We start from the raw sequence: 9,535 nt of genomic DNA, 5'->3' as shown, positions 1-9,535 counted from the left end.
GAGATAGGGCTATTAAGTTTTTTAATGTCCTCTTCATTTAATATGGGCAACTTATATTTCTGTAAATATCGAGCCATTTCACTTAGATTTTCAAATTTATTGGCATATAGTTGAGTAAAATGATTTTGAATTATTACTTCAATTTCCTCCTCATTAGTTGTGAGTTCACCTTTTTCATTTATGATACTAGAAATTTGGTTTTCTCCTTCCTTTTTTTAAGCAAATTGACCAGAAATTTATAAATTTTATTTTTTTTTCATAACACCAACTCTTGGTTTTATTTATTAATTCAATGGATTTTTTGCTTTGATTTTATTAATTTCTCCTTTAATTTTTAGAATTTCTAACTTGGTCTTTAATTGGTGGGATTAATTTGTTCTTTAATTTTTAGTTGCATATTAAGTTCATTGATTTCCTCATTTTCTAATTTATTCATGTAAGCATTTAAAATATAATATTTCCCCTGACAGTTGCTTTGATTGAATCCCATAGGGTATGTGGTTTCAGTATTGTCATTATCTAAGATGAAATAACTAATTCTTTCTATAATTTGTTGTTTGATCCATTTTTTAAAATGAGGTGATGTAGTTTTCAATTAGTTCTGTATCTATATCTCCCTGGTCCAGTATTACATATGATTTTCATGTCATTATACTCTGAGAAAGATGTATTCACTATTTCTTCCTTTCTGCAACTGATCATTAGGGACTTATGCCCTAATACATGGTCAAATTTTGTTTAAGTGCCATTTATTCCAGAACAAAAATGTATTCCTTTCTAGCCCCATTCACTTTCTTTCATTATTCTGTCATATCTAGGTTTTCCAACATTCTATTTACTTCCTTAACCTTTCTTTTTTTATTTTATTATTAGATTTATCTAAATCTGAGAGTAGGAGGTTGAAGTTTCCCACTGGCAGAGTTTTGCTGTCTTTGTCTTCCCGTAGTTCTTTCAGCTTCTCCTCTAAGAATTTGGATGCTATCTGATTTGGTGCAAACGTATTCAATGTTGAAATCACGTTATTTTCTATGATACATTTTAGGTACCTCTTTTAACACTATCTATTTTTGCAGCTTCTTTGCCTTTGCAGCTGCTACCCCATCTTTTTCACTTCAGTTGAAGCAAAAAATACTTTATTCCAACGTTTTTACCTTTGCTCTATATTTATCTCTATCCTTCAAATGAGTTTCTTCTAAGCAGTATATTGTAGGTTTCTGGCTTTTAATCCACTCTGCTATTCATTTATGTTTTAAGGGAAAGTTCATCCCATTCTCATTCAAAGGTATAATTACTAACACTTTATTGTCCTCCATGATATATTTTATCTGAGTATATTTTTATCCCTTTTTCACATTATCCATATTACCCAGTATTTTGTTTCTTAATACCACCACCTTCAGTGTGTCTGCCCTCCTATATACAATGCCTCCCCTTTTTCCCCCCATTCCCTTTTATTCCTTTTTATCTTCCTTTCCTTCCATTAGTTCCCCTTAGTTCTCCTTCCTGTCCACCTTTTTAAAGAGGTAGTGTATTTAATCATTCTATCTGAGTCACAGATAAGCATGAGTACTCATCATTTCTGGCTAATTATTCTCTCTAATAGAGTTACAATTCTCACGAGTTATTAGAGTCTTTCTCCTAAATAAGGATATAGCCATTTTCTTCTCATTGGATAGGAATCTCATGGATAAGTCATGAGTGTCCATCAGTACTGGATAAGTATGTTCTCTCTGATAGAGTTGCAATTCTCAAGAGTTATGAGAATCTTTTTCCTATGCTGGGATGTAGACAGTTCATCTTATTGGATAGCAGTTTTTTTTCTCTTTACTCCACTTTTTCCAATTAGTCAATTCTATTTTTGTAAGAGTTTTACATTTGACTAACTGAGGTTTTGAGAGAATTGGATAAAATTGTGAAGCTCAAATCCTTACAAAACTGATTATTGAAAACTATCTTTGCATGTAATTGGAAAAATAAATAAATATATTTTTAAAATTAATTTGGGTTAACTCAGAGAGACCTATAAACTTTGAGGGGAATATGACCTGTTCTCTAGAGAGAAAGACTTCCTTAAAGAAATAAGGAAGCAGTTTAAAAATCAATTGGAAAATTTGGGAGAGAAAATTAGCCCCTTGCCACAAGAAAACAATTCTCTCAAAACCTCTTTTCTTTTTTCTTATTTTAAAAGTTGAACTCTGTTCCTGGGACCCAGGGAACACATTTTCAAGTTTTTTTGTCCTGTGAGCCATGGTTCTGGTAGCTGTACCAGAACTGGGCCTCAGCTGCTGATGGCTTGCTCCCTGCTTTGGGGTAGTCTGACCTAGTCTTGCTTGCTGCCCTCACATTTCTGGGTTCACACAATGACTTCCATGGTGGGGTTGGAGGTTTTACTATTGGTCTACTGTAGTGTTAGTCTACTGAAATAGAAGTGAGGGGCCTTGGTTATTGATCCACACTGATCTAAAAGGCTTCCATGGCCTTCCCTATACCCCAACCATGCTGGATTATGCTCAAGATATCATAAGTTGAAAAGTTGTTTCACTCGGACATTTCTATGGTCTGTCACTTTAGAGTCTTTTTAGAGGATTTCTTTAAATTTGTCTTAAAGAGTAACTGGGGAAAAACTCAAGGAGCTTCCTAACTCTTCCCCACCATTTTGACTCTGCCCAGGAAGTAGTTAAAATTATTTTTTAATTTGACTTTAGATTTAAATTAATTTAAAATTTAAATTTAAAAAATTAATCAACCTTAAAAATTTTAACAATGTAAAAATTTGAGCATTTTCTTCACATAAGGAAAAAAGCCGGTCTGAAGAAATTAACTGAAGATAAGAGACGGAGTGAAAATAATGTTTAGTGAAATCTACTGGAGAAGAAAGGATTAGATATGATGAAATATACTTATATAATGGGCTGCTCTTCATAGGGCCATCAAGTTTGTGACCAAGACCAATTTATATGATCAGGAAGATAAAGAAGAGTATATATAAATGTCACTATTTGGTATATACTGGGCTTAGGTAGAATTTATGATGTTTGTGGAGGTTGAGGATCTTGAAAGTAGGGAAGGATTCAGATGGGAACAATTTTGGAAAGGTTAATGAACTTATTGATGAGAAAGGAGAGTTTCTTGTTGGTTCCTAGATAATAGAAATTAGAAATGAGATCAAAGGTAATAATTTAGTTGAGTAGGTTTTGATCTTTTTTCCTACTACACAACAAATTGTAATTTTCAGAAACTGAATTGAATCTTTGAATTTAAGATTTGGAAGCTATCATTCCAGGATCATATGGAATATAGGCAGACAAGTAACACAGGAGGGAGAATATTGGACTTGAAATTAGCAAAATCTAATTGCAATTCTGCCTTGCACTTTTACTATGGAGCTGTATGTCACTGAGAACATCACCTAACCTCTCTCAGAAATTTTTTTCCTCGTCTATAGTCATGATAGCATTTTATCTGAAAGCATTGTAGTGACAATCAAATGGGATTACATATGGAAAGTACTTTGCAAAGGTTAAAGCACTATCTAAATGTTATCTAATAACAGCAACTATTACCACAATAATAATGATAATGATAATGGTGTTGATAGTGTTGGTGATGCTGCCATTAATAATATAATGGAAAGAAATTGAAGTTTAGGTTCATAAATTCAAAATCTGTTTCTGCCCATTTTATCTTTGTGATATTGAGTAAGTCATAACCACTCTCTGCCATAATTTCTTCTTTCAAAACAACAGTGTTAAACTAGATAAACTCTAAGATTTCTGTCAGTTTTGAATCTAAGATGCTATAATGATGCCTAAGAGTCATGGAACACTTTTTGAAGGTTACATACAGCACACTTTACACACCTGATTTGATTCTTAGGACAACCTGATAAGATATGCTACTATAATGCAGATTTTGCATGGAAAGAAAATGAATTCTAGGGATTTTCTGATCAAATAAACCCTAAATGCCAAAGATAAGACTCTGCCCCACTTATTTGTCCCCAAAGAATAACAGGAATGTCAAGGAAGAAGCATGCATCAGAGGTTCAAAAGGAACAAGCATATATGAGAGTTGAAAGATGGAAGACTGTGAAAAAGGACCATTTTAGAGCATCAAATCTCCTAAGCAAGAACAGTTCTGAATTTGAAGACTTTCTTCACTATCACTAATTCACTCTGATACCTTTGGCTGGGTGAAAAGCTTCACTTTTTTTACACTAACTATACAGAAGTACCTGAAGGATATTTTTGAATCTCAGGAAGGAATGTAGTGAAATACTCAGTTAAGCTACTTTCCACATACAGAAAGCAGCAAGTAAAGCAATAAGATAGATCTGCTCTTGCTTAGGAAATTTGATGTTCTGAAAGGTAATAATATGACACAATAAGCATTCCTTCTGATTCAAGTTAGAGAATATTTTAACAGGGAATAAAGTAATACTTCTACTGAGAAGTTCTAAACTGGAAGAGAAAAATCACAAATCTTTGCTTATAGATAATAGATCCTTAAATGAAAAGGAATTTTAAAAAAATGTTATCTTTATTTTTAACCTGGTTAACAGTCAATTAAAAAAATTCCTGCTTGAAACTAAAATACCTCAGAAGCTTCATCAACTGGTTCAGGAGACTTTATCACCATTTACTGACTTCAAGTAATGACTTTCTAAAAGGAGTAATTAAAATTTATATAATGTTTGCAAATGTGAAAATTTTCAAAAAAAATTATAAATTTTTTTTGTTTGGTTGGTTTTTGGTTTTTAGTTTTGCAAGGTAATGGGGTTAAGTGATTTTCTCAAAGTTACATAACTAAGAATCAAGAGTCTGTGACCAAATTTGTACTCATATCTTCATGACTACAGGTTCCGTGCTCTATCCACTGTACTACCTATCTATCTCTGAAAACAGTTAACTCTTTTGATGCTTTTGAGAAATATCCAAAGTAGGTAGCAGAGGTACTATCATCACTATTATAGAGACAATTTAAAAAGTATTTTTAAGGCTGGCACTGTGTTAAGCTTATGAATACAAAGAAAGGGGAAAAAACCAAACAAAGGATTTCCTATCACTGAGCTCATAGACAACAAAGGACACAACATCTGCACATGAACACAAATTCATATATGTAAACTATGTACAAAAAGATATAGAGAGTAAGAATTTCTGAGTAATAATTATTTAAACTGGGAAAGTTTTACAGTTGGCAGAGATTTAGCTGGCAAATAAGGGAAATAAGGAATTCCAGAAGGAAAAATCAAATATTCCATGCTGGTGAAAAAGTTAAGAGGTGGGAGGTATAAAATGCTATATACAAAGCAACAAGGAGGCCATTGGATTATAGAGAAGATGGAAAAGAGTAAGTTGGAAGAAAATTTGGAATATAGGATGGGCCAGTTATTAAGGAATTCAAAAACCAAGAAGAGCATTATATATTTGATTCTAGGGGTATTAGGGAACTACTAAAGTTTCTTGAAAAATAAGGAAAATGAATCTCAGAGAACTTAAGTAACTTGTCCATATTCAAAAAATGAATTTGAGTACCATATTTCCTAATATCTGGATTCCGCATCCTATTTACTAAACCATATCACATCACACCACATTGCGTCTCCCAAATGCATTGGAAGAATTTGAAGGACAAATTGCTTTTTCATGTATGATGCTAAGCGCAATAACTTATAAAGTCAATATTACTGCATCTCACATACTTCAGAATGAAAATGAATAATGAAATCACCAAAATGAGATGGCAATAGTTCAAATAATTCAAACTAAAAGTATATTTTGAATAAATCATCTGAATACTTTTTTAAATCACAGCAATCTTTTTTGCCTAGACTTTTTGCAAAGATCTTTAGACTTAAAGGAAAGTTTAACAAAATTATTAAAAGTAATCCCAAGTACTCCCAGGACAACAAAATTTTGGTACAATTTCCCATCTATATTTGAGTAGAAATGCAACTTGTTTTTCCTTTTAAGAACCACTTCACTTTTTTCCAAAGAGTATCACTTCTGTCCTTCTTAAGAATTTAATTTTTATTGTTATGCTCAACTTCTTGGCATTTTGTTCAAAAGTTAAAGGATAAATAAACATGATTTTAGGTTAAATGAGAAGTTAAAAGTGATCTACTCTCACTCAAAATGTCCAAAGAATCTTTTCATATCATTTCTTAAGTTGCAACATGCAAGTGTCTGTCAACTCTACTTTAATAGAGGGATTATAATGTCTGATGTCTAATTATCATTCTGCCTAATGGAATTAGGTTTGTAACCCCCTCCTCTAGGGTAATTTATCTGTGAAATTTTTATTTACAAGGAATAAAGGAATATATTCAATCTTTGTTGTGAAAACAAATATTCCTTGAGAGTGGTGGATAACTCACATTAGAGTGATCCTACTCTGTAATTAATATAGTATGAGGTTACATGATCTTTCAGCATGGAAGTACCATAACCTTACAGAACTGATATTCTAACAGTAATGCTAGATGAAGACACCATCTTATGTTTTGAAAGAGCAGTATAAGACAATTGTCTCTTGTTTTGAAAAAAAGTCTATATTTATAGCCTTACTCTGTCTTTATTCAACTTCTTGCCATTTCATCTAGATGGTTAAAATATATATTTTTAATTCTCAATTATAGAACACAGAATTATGGACTTAATGGTCTGTTGCAGTAGGTTCATTAGAATAGGGCCCATTTTAAGTATGTTACTATCCATAGCTCTAAGTTCAAAATAATGCAAACTCTTGAAAATCTGCTATCAAACTCCAATAGCCCTTGCTGCCATTTCAGAATGCACAATTAAAGTATCATCTTTCTGGCTGCTGAGCGACTCAGCTTCACCTTATTATCACTAACCCTCAAGCACTGATGAAATTACTAATGTGACCATCAAGTCAATTTCTCCTACAAGTCTTTCTCTTTCTTCAGACTTCATGCCTTCAAGGCTATTAAACCAGTCTATTCTTCTTCTAATTAGCTGAAATGTTATTAATTTGATGCTTAAAACTCATAGACCTTCTTCAAAGCAGCTTTACAGTGACAGTCAAATTGAACTTAAAAAATAATTAAGAGATTGAAGGAAGATATTCCAATGATTAATTTGCAGACTACCAGACCTTAGCATACATGCTATTCTCTTTTCTTCCATTATCTTTCCTTGGCTAAAATGGTAAAATGGAGAAACTCATTTGAACAATGAAAAAGTTATATATTTTCAGAAGAAGATAAATGTAGTTTGAACCTGAAACTCTTAGCAGTTATAAGTCACTACTAATCTTCAAAAATATTATTAGTTGTAGTATATAAATTTGATTGTAGCTGTCCTTTTTGTCAATGTTTCCTTCTAAATTTCTATTCATGAATTTTAAGATGAAGATTGAAGCATGTAAAAGCCACATTTTTATCATCTTGAGGGGGAATATGAATCTTTATAGTTTAGTTCATTGTTCAGAGATAGCATAAGGTAAGGTTTACAAAATGTATGAGCAAAAGTCAATTAGTCAATAAACATTAAAAAAAGTTTGTGCTATATCAGATATTGTGCTAAATGCTAGGTTTACAAAAAAGAAGGGAATAAGCAAAGATTTCTGTTTAAAAAAAGATTTTATTTGGGAATTAAAGGATACCAATTGCAGATATAAAGAGGGTAAACATTTAAGGTATGGGGATAATGGGGAAAATGCTTAGAGACTAAAAATAGGAATTTTTTTTTCATAGAATAGACAGGCAACTATTATCATTGTTTCAAAGAATACATATTGAGGAGAGAAAAGAGCCAAGATGGTGGAATAAAGGTAAGGACTCATCAGAGCTATCCTCCAAGCACCTCCAAATATTTTTTAATAATTACTCTAAACAAATTCTATAATGGCAGAACTCACAAAATATGGAGTAATTTTTTTTCCTGGCCTGACAAATTAGAAGGTCAGCAGGAAAGGTCAACAACAATTAGATGAGAATGAAGCACAATCCACTGAAAGTCTAACCATCACAGACTCAGTCTTAGAAAATTAGGAGCAGTTCTTGGCCACCATTAAATCGGCAGTGGCAGCAGCTGCTATTGTGTTTCTATGCCCAGAAATGGTAAAAGGATTAAATAATTGGTCAGAAAGAGATTATACGGGTTTCTTTGTCAGTCCTGAAGAAGGACTCTGTTACTTTGCTCAAACTCAAATCCAGGTCACAGTCCTGTGTGGCAATCCCAGGGTAAAAAAGAGTCACTGGTATATCAGAGTTTGTTGTTATAATGTAGTAAAGATCTTGGTCATAGTTCAAGGGCAGAAAAGAGTGCTTATGGTCACTTACATAGAAGAGCATTCATTAGGGGAACAGTAAATACTTCTCTTTAGATCATACAACCTTAGAAAAACTGAAAAATGTACAGATCACTAGAAGTATCACTGAAAGCTTTTGTATGGCATCCCAGAAGCTTGGGAAAATGCACCCTTTACCCTGGAAACAGATCCCTGTTTGGACAACAAAACTTAAAATTCAAGAAATAGACTGGGAAAATAAGCAAATAGCAGAAAAATTTTGACCATAAAAAGTTACTATGGTGACGAGAAAGATCAAAACACTAAGAAGAAAATGACAATGTCAAAACACCTACATCAAAACCTCAACAAAAAATAAGCAGTGGTCTGAGGTCATGGAAGAGTTCAAAAAAGGATTTTGAAAATCAAATAAGAGTAGAGGAAAATTGTGAAGATAAAGCAGGCCAAAAAAATCATGAAAAATAAATCAACAGCTTGATAAAGGAGACAAAAAATACTGGAGAAAATGACATATTAAAATGTAAACTACATCAAATGAAAGAGTTACAAAAAGTCAATGAAGAGAAGAATGTGTTAAAAAGAAAAGTTGGCAAATAGAGAGAGACAAAAAAGCTCACTGAAGAAAATAATTCCTTAAAAAGTTAGAACTGAGCAAATGGAAGCTAATAACTTTATGAGAAATCAAGAAACAATAAAATGAAATCAAAAGAATGAAAACAGGATAGGAGACAATGTGAAATATTTCACTGGAAAAGTAACTGATCTAAATAATAAAACCAGGAGAGGCAATTTCAAAATTATTGGACTACTGGAAATTATTGGGAAGCCATGATCAGAAAAAGAGCCTAGATATCATCTTTAAAGCAATTATCAAGGAAAACTGCCCTGATATTCTGGAAAAATTTTATAAAATGTTCTATATGTTATTTATTAATGTTTAATATTCTTATAATATTCTTATAATTATGTTTCTAATAAGTAATTCCTCTTTTCCCTCTGCTCCTTCCTACAACAGTACCAAATTAATTTTTAAGTTTCTACATTATCTGGATCCCAATCATACCCGCCATTATATATACAGGTTACTTCCAGAAAGTTTTAAGCTGTATCTTAATTCATAGGCACCAGGAATGAAAGTACAGTAACCTTTCATAGACTCTCAGTTCTATACCAACATCTAAGAGCAGTCTCTTATACTAAACAATCACTCTAGTCCTATACTGTGGGGAATAGGTGCCAAAGAGCCTTCTCACATATA

This window comes from Macrotis lagotis, chromosome X (genome assembly GCF_037893015.1).
Source record: "Macrotis lagotis isolate mMagLag1 chromosome X, bilby.v1.9.chrom.fasta, whole genome shotgun sequence".
Taxonomy (NCBI): Eukaryota; Metazoa; Chordata; class Mammalia; order Peramelemorphia; family Peramelidae; genus Macrotis; species Macrotis lagotis.
The sequence above is the reverse complement of the archived record's forward strand: the minus strand, read 5'-3'. Positions refer to the sequence as shown.